We start from the raw sequence: 15,572 nt of genomic DNA, 5'->3' as shown, positions 1-15,572 counted from the left end.
CAAAATGAAACAGTTATAAGTATATTTTAATACAATGAGTAAACACTAGTAAAGGAGGGAATATAAAGGAGTGGTATATAGGGAGGGCACAAAACCTGAAAAATTTTAATATTATTTCTCCTATTTTCTATTTCAAAAGCAGGGAGAAGGAGAGAGGAGAGGAGGGACAAAGAAGGTGGTATTATCTCTGGTTTCTTTTACTTTGGTGAAAAGAAATTGATAACTATTCACTCTTATATAGGGCAATCTATTTTATGCCATGGAATCCAAATTGAATTTATTTGTAGTTGTCAAGGTATCCTCATCTTGTATTTGAACAACGTTATTATAACCCTTTTTAGGAGCTTAAGTGAGACTATTGTTTATACGGGGAAATTGGCTAAACCCACTATCTGAGCTAGGTAACAAAGTAATCATCACAAAACATATTCATTATACTTATTGATTCATTTTCCATAGATTTTGCAAGGATTTGCAGCTAGGCATTAGGTCTGGAATATGATGGTTCTATACTGATCTCAAAATCAATAGAAGCCAATTACTCCAATATACGGGTTGAAGGAAGGAGATTTTAGTAATGCATCATTATAAAGCTGATCACCAACCTCTCACACTTCAAGTCCCTTTTGAGGTAGTTAAAATAGGTGAGAATCTTTATGTCTTTCACCTTCATTTTAACTTACTTTTCCTTCCCTGCTCGTCTTTATTTTCAACTCTTTCTACAGAGAGAGTTTTTGTTCACATGGGTTATATTTATAGCTATTTACTATATTAGAAATAAAAAATAATTTTGAATTTGTAAACCCTCTGAAAGGGTTTCAGAGACTCCAACAATTCTTTGGACTACACTTTGAGGACCACTGTATCAGGACATTAATAAATGTTTGCAGACTAAAATATATAAAATAATGAGACAATAATTAATCTCTAGAACCAAACAATGTAAATAAGTATAAAAACAGGGATTAAAAATTAAAAAAAAAACAATCCATGAATCCTCTATTAGAAAACAGATTTGTTATGATTCATTTTTAAGTGTCTATTTAGAGTCAATTAATCCCCACTCTAAAAGTCAGTATCCAGAGGGATTTGATCAGTTTGATGGTAAGGAGAAAATACAAAACAAAATGTTTTAATGTTGTTAAAAAGGAGCAGTCTGATTAATCACACAATAAAAGGGCAAAAACAAAACAAAACTAACACTTGCCTCAACAACCACTCTAGTTTCTATAACTACAGGACCACAATACAGCGAAAGCTGAACAGAAGACATGAAACACAGTATTTTCTGTGTAGCTCACTGTTAACACCAGTTGGGTCAGTTCAAATTGCACATGCTATCTGCAAGTTTTATCTAAAAAACAGCTGGACATGTGGGTGATGTCACAAATGAGAAAAAATTTTCCAGTGGGTGGAGGGCTTTTAACATCTGCATAAAAACGACATCTCTTCCTTATATATACAATGCTGTCAGAAGCCGAGCCACAGTGAAGGGCAATGTTTCAGAAGGTTGCATAAAAAAATAAAAAAATGCTAAGAGACAGTCTCAGGCAAGAGTAGCAAAAATGCAGCCCTTTAAATCTGTACACAAGACAACATCATATTACCAAGACTTAAATGTTCAATTTAAGAACATGAAGAACTGCACAAGGTTTCTCTCAGACTCCCCAAGAGCTTTGTCTACTACACATTGTATCTCTGCTACAACCAGTACTTTTTATTACTTATAAATCACTTAAACATCAGTCTTACCTCCTCCTCAAACTCGTAAACATGCATACTCCTAATACTCCTAAATCAACAATGTTAATATACAACTGGGGACAGCTAATCCCACTGTGCAAGAGAACACATTATCTTCTTGTAGCAATAATCATAAGGCATAAGTTATCGTATACTGGGGGTAAGGGCAGGGAGGGATAGAGCCAGGAAGGAAAGCAGAAAGTTGGACACTCAAATGAGTAAGCAATCCCCTACAAAACAAGGAAAGATTCCAGTGGGTTAAGATTCTAGATATATAACCTCAATATCTTTCTTTTCCCCATTCTCCAACTAAGGACACTTACGCCAAGAAATGACTTAAAACTGTTTTATAACTTAATATTGATTTTTCCAATGAGATTAATACTTAGAATGAACCACACATTCCAGTATGAAAAAATATTAAAATGATATCAAGACAACAGATAATACTTGATGGTATGGAATCACCACATACTATGAATATTCTAAAACCTATTCTCTAAGGGCTGAATTTTTAAACTTTTCCCCATTACCTTATTATATTAGGAAGATGGACTTTGAAAACATAAGATAAATACTGGGCATGTTATCATTGAATATGTTCTTTGAATCAAACCATTCTCCAATTGATAAATGGTCAAAGGATATGAACAGACAATCCTCAGACGAAGAAATTGAAACTATTTATAGACATATGAAAATATGCTCCAAATCATTATTAATCAGAGAAATGTAAATTAAGACAACTCTGAGATAACACTACACACCTGTCAGATTGCTAGAATGACAGGGAAAGATAATGGGGAATGTTGGAGGGGATGTGGGAAAACAGGGACACTAATACATTGTTGGTGGAATTGTGAACACATCCAGCCATTCTGGAGAGCAATTTGGAACTATGCTCAGAAAGTTATCAAACTGTGATACCCTTTGATCCAGCAGTGTTTCTACTGGGCTTGTACCCCAAAGAGATACTAAAGAAGGGAAAGGGACCTGTATGTGCCAAAATGTTTGTGGCAGCCCTGTTTGTAGTAGCTAGAAACTGGAAAATGAAAGGATGTCCATCAATTGGAGAATGGCTGAATAAGTTACAGTATATGAATGTTACGAAATATTATTTTTCCACAAGAAATGACCAGCAGGATGAATACAGAGAGGACTGGCGAGACTTACATGAACTGATGCTGAGTGAAATGAGCAGAACCAGGAGATCATTATATACCTCAACAATGATACTGTTTGAGGATGTATTCTGATGGAAGTGGATCTCTTCAATAAAGAGAGCCTTAATTGATCAAAGATGGACAGAAGCAGCTACACCCAAAGAAAGAACACTGGGAAATGAATATAAACTGCTTGCATTTTTGTTTTTCTTCCCGGGTTATTTATACCTTCTGAATTCAATTCTCCCTGTGCAACAAGAAAACTGTTCGGTTCTGCACATATATATTGTATCTAGGATATACTGCAACCCATTCAACATGTAAAGGACTGCTTGCCATCTAGGGGAAGGGGAAAAATCGGAACAGAAGTGAATGCAAGGGATAATGCTGTAAAAAATTACCCTGGCATGCGTTCTATCAATAAAAAGTTATTTAAAAAAAAAAAAGAATATGTTCTTTAAGTTTTCTTAATAGTTTTTATTTCTCCTTAGAAGAAAGGGCTGTGAGGAATATGTGATGAAAATATATCTAGAAGCAACTATGATAGAAATGGCAAAAGGCATCAATAAAATCTGTTTTAAAAAACCAAACATGAAAAATATAGATTAATTTCATACACACATATAATATTTTTTCCCCCTTAGGGCAGGAAAAACCAAAATGACACTTATCCCAAAAGATCATTAAAGACTTAAAATTGAACTCCCACTGTGGAAACCTTCCCCAGCAATACGGAGAGATAACTCTTTAGTAACTAATAATCTTAAGGAATTGCCTGGGACACAGGAATGGTTAAGTAACTTGTTCATACAGCTGGTATATGTCAGAAGTGGGACTTAAAACCACACCTTCTTGATTTCAAGACTTGTTGTACTGTAAAAAGAGGGAATTTTCAGCTTTTTAATTGCAAATTGTTAAAAGAATTTCATGTCATTCTTCTTTATAAGGCTTCCCTTTGTCTTTCTCTTTACCAAAATTGCAGAAAGTTTACACTCATATCACTACTTTCTTGGATCCATCATGATTATATCAGTATAGGTATTCCCTCTACCAGTACAAAACTGTAACCCTTCTATCCCCACCCATCCTGTGTCATTCTTATTTTGGATATATACATCATTACTGGCATCTTTTATGCTTCTTTTTGTGTTCAAGTCATCCTTGGTATCATTCCCCAATTTACTTTGTTTTGTTTCCGAGTTGGTCCCAATCTACCTGTCAAGCCAACTATCACCTCTTCAACAGTCTATAATCCAAGAGAACAGTTCCTCACACATAGCATTCCATCTCCCATCTACTTCCATGTGTCTACTCAGGTTCTCCCTCATCTGTAGAATGCCTTCCTTTTTCATGGAAAGATTCCTTCTTGGAATTCTTAATTCAAAGCTCATTTGCCCTCAAAAAAGGGCAAATGAGGCAGCAACCATAGGCTCTGGGCCCCTCCTGCCTAGATTTCTAAATTGGTACATAAAATGTTATCCTGTGAGAACAGCATTACAGAATTCTGTAGTGCTATCACTACAACATTATAGTTGAGCTGTATCATGGGATTAGGAAATCTTCTGTGGGCTAGTCTGGGAAACCAATCACCATTTATTAAGTTTATTTTTCTGGAAAAATGTGTTTGGAAAAAAGCAATTGACTTACAAGTGAACTTTTGGAACACAATCTATATAATAAAATGGAGACTGCCTAAAATTCAGTTTAGACCAACATCTTATATAGCACAATAAAAACAAAGTACTAAAAGTTATACTAGAAACTCAGGAAAGACAGATAACATATATATCCTGTTTTAGGTGAGGCTAGTAAGGGAGTTCTTAACCAAACAAAAGACAAAATAGATCATTTCAATTACCTGAAATTGAGGAGCTATTAAAATAAAAAAGAAATTTAAAAATTGCTTTGAATATCTTTAATAGAACCAACAAAAATGTGGCTGTCATTTTCCTATGAATAAGTGGTACAAATGATATGAACAAAGAGTTCTCAAAAGAACATCAATTATTACCAACCATGTGAAAGACTATTCTAAATCAGGAATAATAAGAGAAATGCAAACCACAACTGAGTAACTGAGTTTTCACTTCACACCCAGATACTTGGCAAAGATGATATGAAATGGGAAGTTAATGTTGGAGAGATTGTATACTCAAACACTAATACAATGTTGAAGGTGCTGTATCTTGATCCAGTTATTCTTGACAGCAATTTGAAATTATATTAAGAAGATAGATAAAATGCTCATGCCCTTTGACAGAGATATCGCATATAAAATGACTGTACCCTAACATAAATACAAAGAAAAATGGTAAGACTTATATGAACTGATACAAAATATGAGGATTATAGTAAAATAAACAGAAAAAAGACAAATAAAAATGAACCTAATATTTTATTAAAATTTTATTTTTATTTGCTTTAATTAATGAATGAAATTAAAATGACCACACTTGACTCTTAAGAATAGATGAAAAAATGTGTTGTCCTTCCTTTAGTGTACAGGAAGAAATCTATTAGGTGCAGAATGTTGTATAGGCTTTCAGATTCAGGTAATATGTTTGTTAGCCCTGCTTAGCTTTTTTTTTCCTTTTTTATTCTTTGTTATAACTCTCTTTGCAGGGGAGTAGGAGAAATGTATTTAAAACTGAAAGCGACACAAGCAAATTAAGTATGAGCAAAATTAAGTAATAAATTTTTTTTAAAGATTAGGAGACTATTATTTATGTTAATATTAATTCCATTTTAAATTATAACCTTTTAGAGAGTAGAGATCTTGTGTTTATTTTCGATAGATCACCTCTAACAAATTCATTACTTCTTGGAAATTAATCAATGTAAAAATTCATTAAAGAAGAAATAACAATATCAAACCATTTTCACTAAGATATTACACAAATACTTAGATTTTGGCAAGATAACTTAACTTTTCAGCAAACGGTATTCCCCTACTTCACTAACACTCAGTCAATGACCTGGTGATCTCACTGCAGGAGAATTTTTTCTGCCTTTGAGAAACTGGGTGTATCTGTTAATCTTTTTCTCATTTGTGATCAGAAGAAGAGATTATTAACTTTTTAAATCAAAAGCACATCTTAATGTTATGTCACAAATTAGATCTACCGCAAGCCAAATGGATTCAGGGATAATTGTGATTATGACATAAGTCTACCAAACTTCACCTCCCCTCCCCAGGATTGTAAATGACCTTTCTTTAACTAAATTCTACTCCCAAGATTACCTCTTAGTTCATCATTCAGCTTATTCAAAATAAGAGAATCAAAATTATAGATCTGAGCCCAAAATGAGTGTGCAGTGTTTCTGAGTGAAAATTAAAGTCCCACAAGTGAGAATAGATAGAATACACTGTAATTATGACAGAAAATTAAAAAAAAAAAAAACGGAGCCAGAAATATTGTGCAGGAAACATTACAATGTTGTTTGTTTAAAATAATTTTCTTCCATGAGGGAAAACATTACAAAATGGGTGGGACCACTCCTTCCCCCCCAAATCAGAAAAATCTGAAGTTATGGTTCCCAGAGTAAGTCAACACATGTTACATGGAGACACAAGAGGGCCAATGATTTATATTTATGCTATTAACCACATATTTTAATATATACAGCACGTTCAAGTTAATGTGAATTAAAATACAGCTGTGGGGCTTTGGGCCTTGTACCCTGACATTTGGGTTTTTTTTAATTCTGAACTTCCCATTATATTAATAAGTTTTTTCATGTCATGTTGTTTGAGATTTTAAAAGCATTTCTTTGGTAAATAAAGTGATAAGAAAGGAGTCCATAGCAACCCATGAGGTATAAGTATCAGAATAAAAAAAGATTCAGTCCATCACATATGATAATGACACGAGACACATCATGATTATTGGTCCTGTTCCCTGTGGATGGAGAGGGTTAAGAGAGCAATAATGAATTATTTGATGAATGAGTGACAACAAAATACCCTGAGATGTGTTTGGGGCAAAACAAAAAAAGATACAGTCTTAGAAAGACTATATCAGAGATTTAGAGCTGGAAAGGATCTTGTAGGTTCATTCAATGAGAAGGGTTAACAACAGGATTAATAAATATCAGGGAATCACCTGCTGAGAACCAAATGAGGGAAACTGAGGTTTGACTTCCCCATAGCCTCTGACTGTGTCAATCACCTCCTTCTTCACACTCTGTTCTCTCTAAGTTTCCACAATGCTGCTTTTCCCTGATTCTACCTGTTGGACCACTTCCCAGTCTCATTTGCTACATCTCCATCCAGAAAGTGCTTGCTAGGTAGATGTTCATCAGGCTTTCTCCTGGATCCTCTTTCCTTTTCCCTCTATGCTATTTACCATGCTGATCTTTTCAACAGTCATGAATTCAATAATCTCTTAGCAGGTGATTCTCAGATTTATTTATCTAGCCCAGATATCCTGGACCTAATAACTCACACCTCCAAATGCTTGGTGGTCTGAATTGTAGACATTTAAACAACATGTCCAAGATAGAATTCATTATCTTCCCTTTTCCTCATCCATGCTCAACTTCCCTTTAAGTGTCAGAGGACCGCCATCCTCCCAATTACCCAGACTTACAGGCTAGATGTCATCCTATTTATTGTTGTCTCTCAACATACCCAAGCTGTTGCCAAAGCTTTTGATAAGGCTGTTGATTTTCCCTTTATAATATCTCTAGTACATAATTCCTTCTGCTCTTTGATCTTGATTCCTTCATGCTGGTGAAGGACATCATGTCTAGACTCTTACAAATAGTCTGCTGGTTGGTTTCTCTGCTTTAAGACTTCTGACCCATCCTATACTCGGAAGGTCAGTGATCTTCCCAAAGCTCAGTAAGCTTCAGTGGCTCCCAATCAGCTCCAGGGTCCACTAGGAAATCCTTTATAGCATTCAAAGCCCTTCTCCCATCTTTCCAAGTCATTTTACACCTTGCCATCAGCCATCCTCTCACACACTCCACAATCTAGTGACATCGGCTACTTCCTATTTGCACAAAACAGTCTATTTTCTATCTCTGGCCATTTTCCCTGAATATTCCCTAAACAATGACAATCAGCTTGATTAAAAGCTAAATCAATGTTTTAATTTTCATTCATTCTTTCATAGAGACTGAAGTTTTTTACTAGCTATCCAACTTGTGCAACATTTTCCTTAAATGTTTACTGGGGCTGATTTTAAATGATTCAGAACTAAGAATATAATTTAAGTAGAGGAGGATTAGGTTTCTCAAACCCCTGACTTAAACAACATGTTCTCCACACAGCTGTAAGTTTGAAAAAGTGCCATTCTTGCTGACTCTGGACATGTGAATGGTCAAATTCTCTGTTAACTGAAGGTGAAGGGAAGAACATGGGAGTTGGGAGCTTAAGAGATCTGAATGAAAATCCTGGCTCTCTCACTTCACCAGCTGTGTGACCTCAAACTAGAAAGTTCACATCCCTAGACTTCAAGTTTCTCATCTATTAAATGAGGGCATTGGACCAGATGATCTCTAAGATGCCTTTCAACTCTAAAATCCCTTTCAAGAGATTTAACTATTATTGCCCTTCCTCATTTTCAGTACAGTAGAAGGCTACAATCCAAGTGAAGGAAAAATGACATGGAGGGTGGAGGCAAATGGCCTTTTCGTGACATATCCAACAGAATCAGGAAATATAAAATGATAACTTTACTAACTTTAACTAACTTTCATGGTTTTGAGGAAAGTTCAGATAATAAAAATTTGAGCTGACATTTATAGAATATCTTTTGGCTTATGAAGTACTTTATATTTGTTTTCTTAAATGCCTTACGAGTGCCATAAGTAGGAAGAATGCTGGACTGGGAACCAAAAGACCTGGTTCTGACCCCTGGTTTAGCCACACTAGCTTGCCATTCAGCTTTTGGCAATCTCATTTTTTCTCATTTGGAAAGTAGATACAATAATACTTGTATTATCTTGTATATGTCACCAAGTTATTGATGTGGGGAAAAGTGCTTCCTAAATCATAAGGTATTACATAAATGAGTTATTATTAAGTGGCAAAAGAATTTCGGTATTATCACCATTTCCTTGAGACACAACAAGTCACACTGCTAGACAAAGTTTGAAGAATCTAGCTGAAGCATCAAAATTTAGCTCAGTTAATTAACTGGTTAAGTTATAGAAAAATTTTTGGCTTAATTTCATCACCTTTATTTATTTACAATGAACATTTCTCTATCATTCTAGTATTCATGGTCAGTCTGCTAATTCTAGTCTTAAATCCTCTAATGCTTGCTGATCAGTTTATTATTTTACCTGCCTTAGATCTTCATCTTGGTTCTTTGATACAAAAATCTTTTTCTGCCCTCTATAAAAATTCCAAGATATCCATCCCACTGGTGTCACTAAAACCTATAAAGAGTTGCTGAAAATATCAGTTGAGATCCACTGATTTTTATGCACCATGGATCTATGCTCATAGCAAACAATAAACTGATTATTAAAAATCCTCTCTGTGTTGTAAGTACAATGGACAGCAGTACCTATCAACAAATCTTTGGACAATTTTTATGGCAGCATAAGTAATGATAATGATGATGACTATTATAATGACTTACCCTGTTCCCAGAGTTAAGTGGCAAAGCCAAAATTTTCTTCTATTCTGCAGACTCACAAATGCCTTTAATTTCTTTAACGAGTAATCTTATTAAAATAATAATGAGTGATAGAAAAGTCAAAAAGATACTAAGGAAAGAAGAAAATCGGGGTAGGGGCTGGGGATTAGGAAGGGTAGCATACCATAGCCGGGAAAAGTTCTCTGCTGGTTTTTCTAAGTATGCTCCCAAGAGGCAAAAATGGTTTTTACATTTCAAATACAATAAAAAGTTTATTTAAAAATGTAAAAACAAAAAAAAAAACCCAAAACACCATTCTTAGCTCCCAGCGTGGAGAAAAGTCTTAGTTTGCAAACCCCTGATCTAGAAAAAAAATCAAGTTATCAATACATGAATACAACAACCCTCCTTAAAAAAAAAAAATCCCAACATAATCATTGTTTAATTTTTACATTAGAAAATCAAGTAGGGATTGTTTTATTCTATTTATTTTTATCTCACATATCTATTACAATGATTGGCACACAACAGGTATTTAATAAATGCTTACTGCTTGACAGTTAATTCTTACTTAACTATTAACAGAATAGTCAAGACATTAGTTTTGTAATTTGAAATACAAAGTTTAAATCTAAGAAAATATAAATAATTTGGACTCCCAGTACCAATTTCTAGCACCATACTCTACTTATACAGCAGAGGTACTTCATAAATGCTTACTGAATGGAATTTATTTTCCAAATTATGGAATCCAGATGATGGTGGCAAGGGGTCGTTTTCATCCAACTTATTCTAGCACCTAGAACATGACAGTTAAACTAGCACAGAAGGAAGACTAGACTTTAGACTCAATCACAGGGCAAACCACTATGGCTGTAGTCTTTTCCCTCTAAAGTTAACACTTTCCTTTCTGCTGCATATAGAAAAGGCAATTCATCTAACACTGTATTATAAGGTAAGTAACACAGATTATATTAGGTGATATAACTAGAAGTCATGAAATCACCATTTCAATGATACACGCATCTGATTATCATTTTTAGTATCTAATATGTAGCATTATGTAAGATGTAAGACTAATAAATAGGAAATGAGATGAAAGCATGGTGTTTCCACATTTGACTTCTGTTCTCTTTTATCTATCATCTATAGATAATATATATTTTAATCTATATAATTATCTATGGATTTATTATTATTTTACATATAATAATCTATATAATTTTATCTATATATTTGTTATTTTATATATAATATGATAATCTATATAATTTATTATCTATTAGTGTCTCCAATTTTTTTTAACGGAAATTTAACGAATGGAAATGCTTCTTCTGGACAAGTCTAGTGTTAACTTTAAAAGCACTCTTTTGATAAATAAAGTTACCATGGTTCACTGGAATACCTACAGTTAATGGGAAAGGAATGCCATAGTGATGATGGTTACAATCACTCACAGAACTCCCTAAATCACCTTTGGAACCTTTTTCTAACCACATCACACTTAGAATTTGGTCTCAAGGTTCATTCTTTTGTTGAATTTATATGAAGGACCTAATTTATTTTTACTTCATGCTGATATACCTCACATGTGAAAATGGTCAGCCATTTTTGAGGGCTTGTGGTTTGGGAAAACTAGAAACAAAATCCACTGGAGCAGAGTAAAACAAACAGCTCTCTGTTTTCTGGCTTATTTCTTCTACACACAGTTGGGATTTACCTGATTTGTCACAGCTGGAAAGCCTTTAAAATGTGACCTTCCAGCTGTGCCTTAGATCACAGCCTTAAACCTATCACAGGAGAGCATGGGTGTGTCTCCTACAATTCCTTTGCCCAGCACTTTATGGACAGCGTGGTAGATTTGGCAGTAGGCGGCTTTACAAGCAATAAATGTGTATTATATCTATCGGATTTTGGTGGGAGTGGGAGAATAACTTCTAAAGCACAGACTAGCCCTACTATCCCCAAATGTGTTTTAATTTGGGGGCACACCCAGTAATGCATATAAGTATTACACACACACACACACACACACACACACACACACACACACAAAATATATGGATTATAAGAGTTCTAAAGACCAGGAAAGGGTCTGTGAGATTCCTTCAACCTCCAGGGCCAGGGCTTCAGTTTCAGAACAACCAATCAGCACTTTTCAGCATATGGCTGAATTGGCTACAAACCAAAGCATTCCCCTCCCCCACCCTGGGAAATATGTTGAACTCATTCCCATCCCCCCAGTTCGGGAATTACATGATGAATGCAAAATGCATTAAGAAGATCATAGGTCGTTCTCTGGCACCAAGCCTTAAACTCAGCTCTGAATTCTCCTGGATAACAGCAAATGCTATTCCATAATGCCGTTGTTCACTTATCCATAGAACTCTAAATACACAAATCACAATTTCTGCTACTACTACAGGGGGATCATATAGATCATTAGGCTCTATTTTTTTAAATAGTAAAATACTTTAAATACTTTAAATTATAAGGTCCCAAAACACAGGGCTCACAACCGAGAACATTGTGATGTGTTTAAGATGAAGCTTTCCATTTGGATAACATTTTCTAAACACAGGACCACACAGGAGCTGTCCAGCTCCCTCCCTAATATTATAGGTAAAAAAAAGAACCCTACAAAAGCAAACACAAGTTGATGAACTGAGAAACTCTATTCCCTGGACTCTCAGTTTTGCCTATTGTACCTTTGCATTCACAAATCATGAATCCAAATTCCAGAGGAACTAATTATTAAATGGAGACTGGTGTCCTGTATTGCAAGATTCAAAACTACCTAAACTCTACTTACTCTGCTCATTTATTTATAATTTTGAATAACTTCTAGTTTATCAGTAGAGAAAAATTGGCTTACATTCTTACATAGTGCTAAGTGCTACATCATAGTGGTAACAGAAACCCAGGGGCACTAAACTCTATACAGGGATCTTGGTGGGTCACATATTGACTTAGAAAACCACATAATTTACACTAGCTGTCACATTGTATTTTTATTTATTTTGTTTAATATTTTTCCAATTAGAGTTATCAAGTCTGACACCCCTTTTATAGTAGATTCTACTATAGTATAGTAGAATAGTAGTAAATTAATAAAATATAAATTATAGCACTTTTAAAGTGCTGAACTTGGAACCAAGAAGATGTGTTAAATTTAGCTTTTCAGAGATTTGCCAGCTGTGTGACTCTGGACAAGTCTCTTAAATTCTCCTAGCCTCAGTTTCCTCATCTGTTAAGTGGAGATAGTAACTATCTCCCAGGACTATGATAAGAATCAGATGAGGTCATTTACAGAAAGTACTTTGCAAGTCTTTAAATAGTTGTAAAAGACTTTAGCTATTTATTATTGGCCCACTCAATAAAGAAGTTTGCTGAACAATAATCAGAAGGACATGTCATCCTTTTTTGGCAGCCAGCCCAATTTCTCAAACTTACTTGAGTGGGTATATTTTGGGAAGTAGAGGGGAAAGAAACATTTATTAAGAACTTACTACAGGTGGCTAGAAACTGGAAACTGAGTGGATGCCCATCAATTGGAGAATGGTTGAATAAGTTGTGGTATATGAATGCTATGGAATATTATTGTTCTGTAAGAAACAATCAGCAGGAAGATTTCAGAAAGGCCTGGAGAGACTTACATGAACTGATGATGAGTGAAATGAGCAGGACCAGGAGATCATTATATATTTCAACAACAGTACTATATGACAATCAATTCTGATGGACGTGGCTCTCTTCAACAATGAGATGAACCAAATCAGTTCCATTTATTCAATAATGAATAAAACCAGCTACACCCATCCAAAGAACTCTGGGAAATGAGTGTGAACCACTACATAGCATTTCCAATCCCTCTGTTTTTATTTGCTTGCATTTTTGATTTCCTTCTCAGGTTAATTTTACCTTATTTCAAAGTCCGATTCTTCTTGTGCAGCAAAATAACTGTATGGATATGTATACAATATACTTTATTTTTTTTTTTTTTTGGAATTTCAAAAAGTCCTTTTTATAACCAATCAAAGTAATTTTTATTTATTTTTTATTTTTTTAAATTTTATTTTATTTAATAATAACTTTGTATTGACAGAATCCATGCCAGGATAATTTTTACACGACATTATCCCTTGCAATCACTTATGTTTCGTTTTTTCCCCTCCCTCCCTCCCCCCCCCCCCAAGATGGCAAGCAGTCCTATATATGTTAAATATGTTGCAGTATATCCTAGATACAATACATATTTGCAGAACCGAACAGTTCTCCTGCTGCACAGGGAGAATTGGATTCAGAAGGTAAAAATAACTCGGGAAGAAAATCAAAAATGCAAATAGTTCACATTTATTTCCCAGTATTCCTTCTTTGGGTGTAGCTGTTTCTGTCCATCATTTCTCCAATGAAACTCAGTTAAGTCTCTTTGTCAGAGAAATCCACTTCCATCAGAATACATCCTCATACAATATCGTTGTCGAAGTGTATAATGATCTCCTGGTTCTGCTCATCTCACTTAGCATCAGTCCATGTAGGTCTCTCCAAGCCTCTCTGTATTCATCCTGCTGGTCATTCCTTACAGAGCAATAATATTCCATAACATTCATATACCACAATTTACCCAGCCATTCTCCAATTGATGGGCATCCATTCATTTTCCAGTTTCTAGCCACTACAAACAGGGCTGCCACAAACATTTTGGCACATACAGGTCGCCTTCCTTTTTTTAGTATCTCTTTGGGGTATAAGCCCAATAGAAACACTGCTGGATCAAAGGGTATGCACAGTTTGATAACTTTTTGGGCATAATTCCAGATCGCTCTCTAGAATGGCTGGATTCGTTCACAACTCCACCAACAATGCATCAGTGTCCCCGTTTTCCCGCATCCCCTCCAACATTCATCATTATTTTTTCCTGTCATCTTAGCCAATCTGACAGGTGTGTAGTGATATCTCAGAGTTGTCTTAATTTGCATTTCTCTGATCAATAGTGATTTGGAACACTCTTTCATGTGAGTGGTAATAGTTTCAATTTCTTCATCTGAAAATTGTCTGTTCATATCCCTTGACCATTTATCAATTGGAGAATGGCTTGATTTTTTATAAATTTGAGTCAGTTCTCTATATATTTTGGAAATGAGGCCTTTATCAGAACCTTTAATTGTAAAGATGTTTTCCCAGTTTGTTACTTCCCTACTAATCTTGTTTGCATTCGTTCTGTTTGTACAAAGGCTTTTTAATTTGATATAATCAAAATTTTCTATTTTGTGATTGGTAATGGTCTCTAGTTCATCTTTGGTCACAAATTTCTTTCTCCTCCACAAGTCTGAGAGATAAACTATCCTATGTTCCTCTAATTTATTTATAATCTCGTTCTTTATGCCTAGGTCATGGACCCATTTTGATCTTATCTTGGTATGTGGTGTTAAGTGTGGGTCCTTGCCTAATTTCTGCCATACTAATTTCCAGTTAGCCCAGCAGTTTTTATCAAATAATGAAATCTTATCCCAAAATTTAGAATCTTTGGGTTTGTCAAACACTAGATTGCTATAGTTGACTATTCTGTCTTGTGAACCTAACCTTTTCCACTGATCAACTAATCTATTTCTAAGCCAATACCAAATGGTTTTGGTGACTGCTGCTTTATAATATAATTTTAGATCAGGTACAGCTAGACCACCTTCATTTGATTTCTTTTTCATTAATTCCCTTGAGATTCTCGACTTTTTATTGTTCCATATGAATTTTGTTGTTATTTTTTCTAAATCATTAAAATATTTTCTTGGAAGTCTGATTGGTATAGCACTAAATAAATAGATTAGTTTAGGGAGTATTGTCATCTTTATTATATTTGCTCGGCCTATCCAAGAGCACTTAATATTTTTCCAATTATTTAAGTCTGACTTTATTTGTGTGAAAACTTTTTTGTAATTTTGCTCATATAATTCCTGACTTTCCTTTGGTAGGTAGATTCCCAAATATTTTATGCTATCAACAGTTATTTTGAATGGAATTTCTCTTTGTATCTCTTGCTCTTGGATTTTGTTGGTGGTGTATAAGAATGCTGAGGATT

General features: G+C 34.7%; 1 protein-coding gene across 1 annotated transcript in view; it reads right to left on the bottom strand.

The window, feature by feature from the left end:
• Positions 1 to 15,572, bottom strand: part of MTHFD1L (methylenetetrahydrofolate dehydrogenase (NADP+ dependent) 1 like) — a 203,085-nt gene that overhangs the window by 164,301 nt on the left and 23,212 nt on the right. The gene's annotated exons all lie outside the window — the stretch shown is intronic.

This window comes from Antechinus flavipes, chromosome 4 (genome assembly GCF_016432865.1).
Source record: "Antechinus flavipes isolate AdamAnt ecotype Samford, QLD, Australia chromosome 4, AdamAnt_v2, whole genome shotgun sequence".
In the NCBI taxonomy this organism is placed as follows: domain Eukaryota; kingdom Metazoa; phylum Chordata; class Mammalia; order Dasyuromorphia; family Dasyuridae; genus Antechinus; species Antechinus flavipes.
This window is presented reverse-complemented; position numbering and strand designations above follow the sequence as displayed.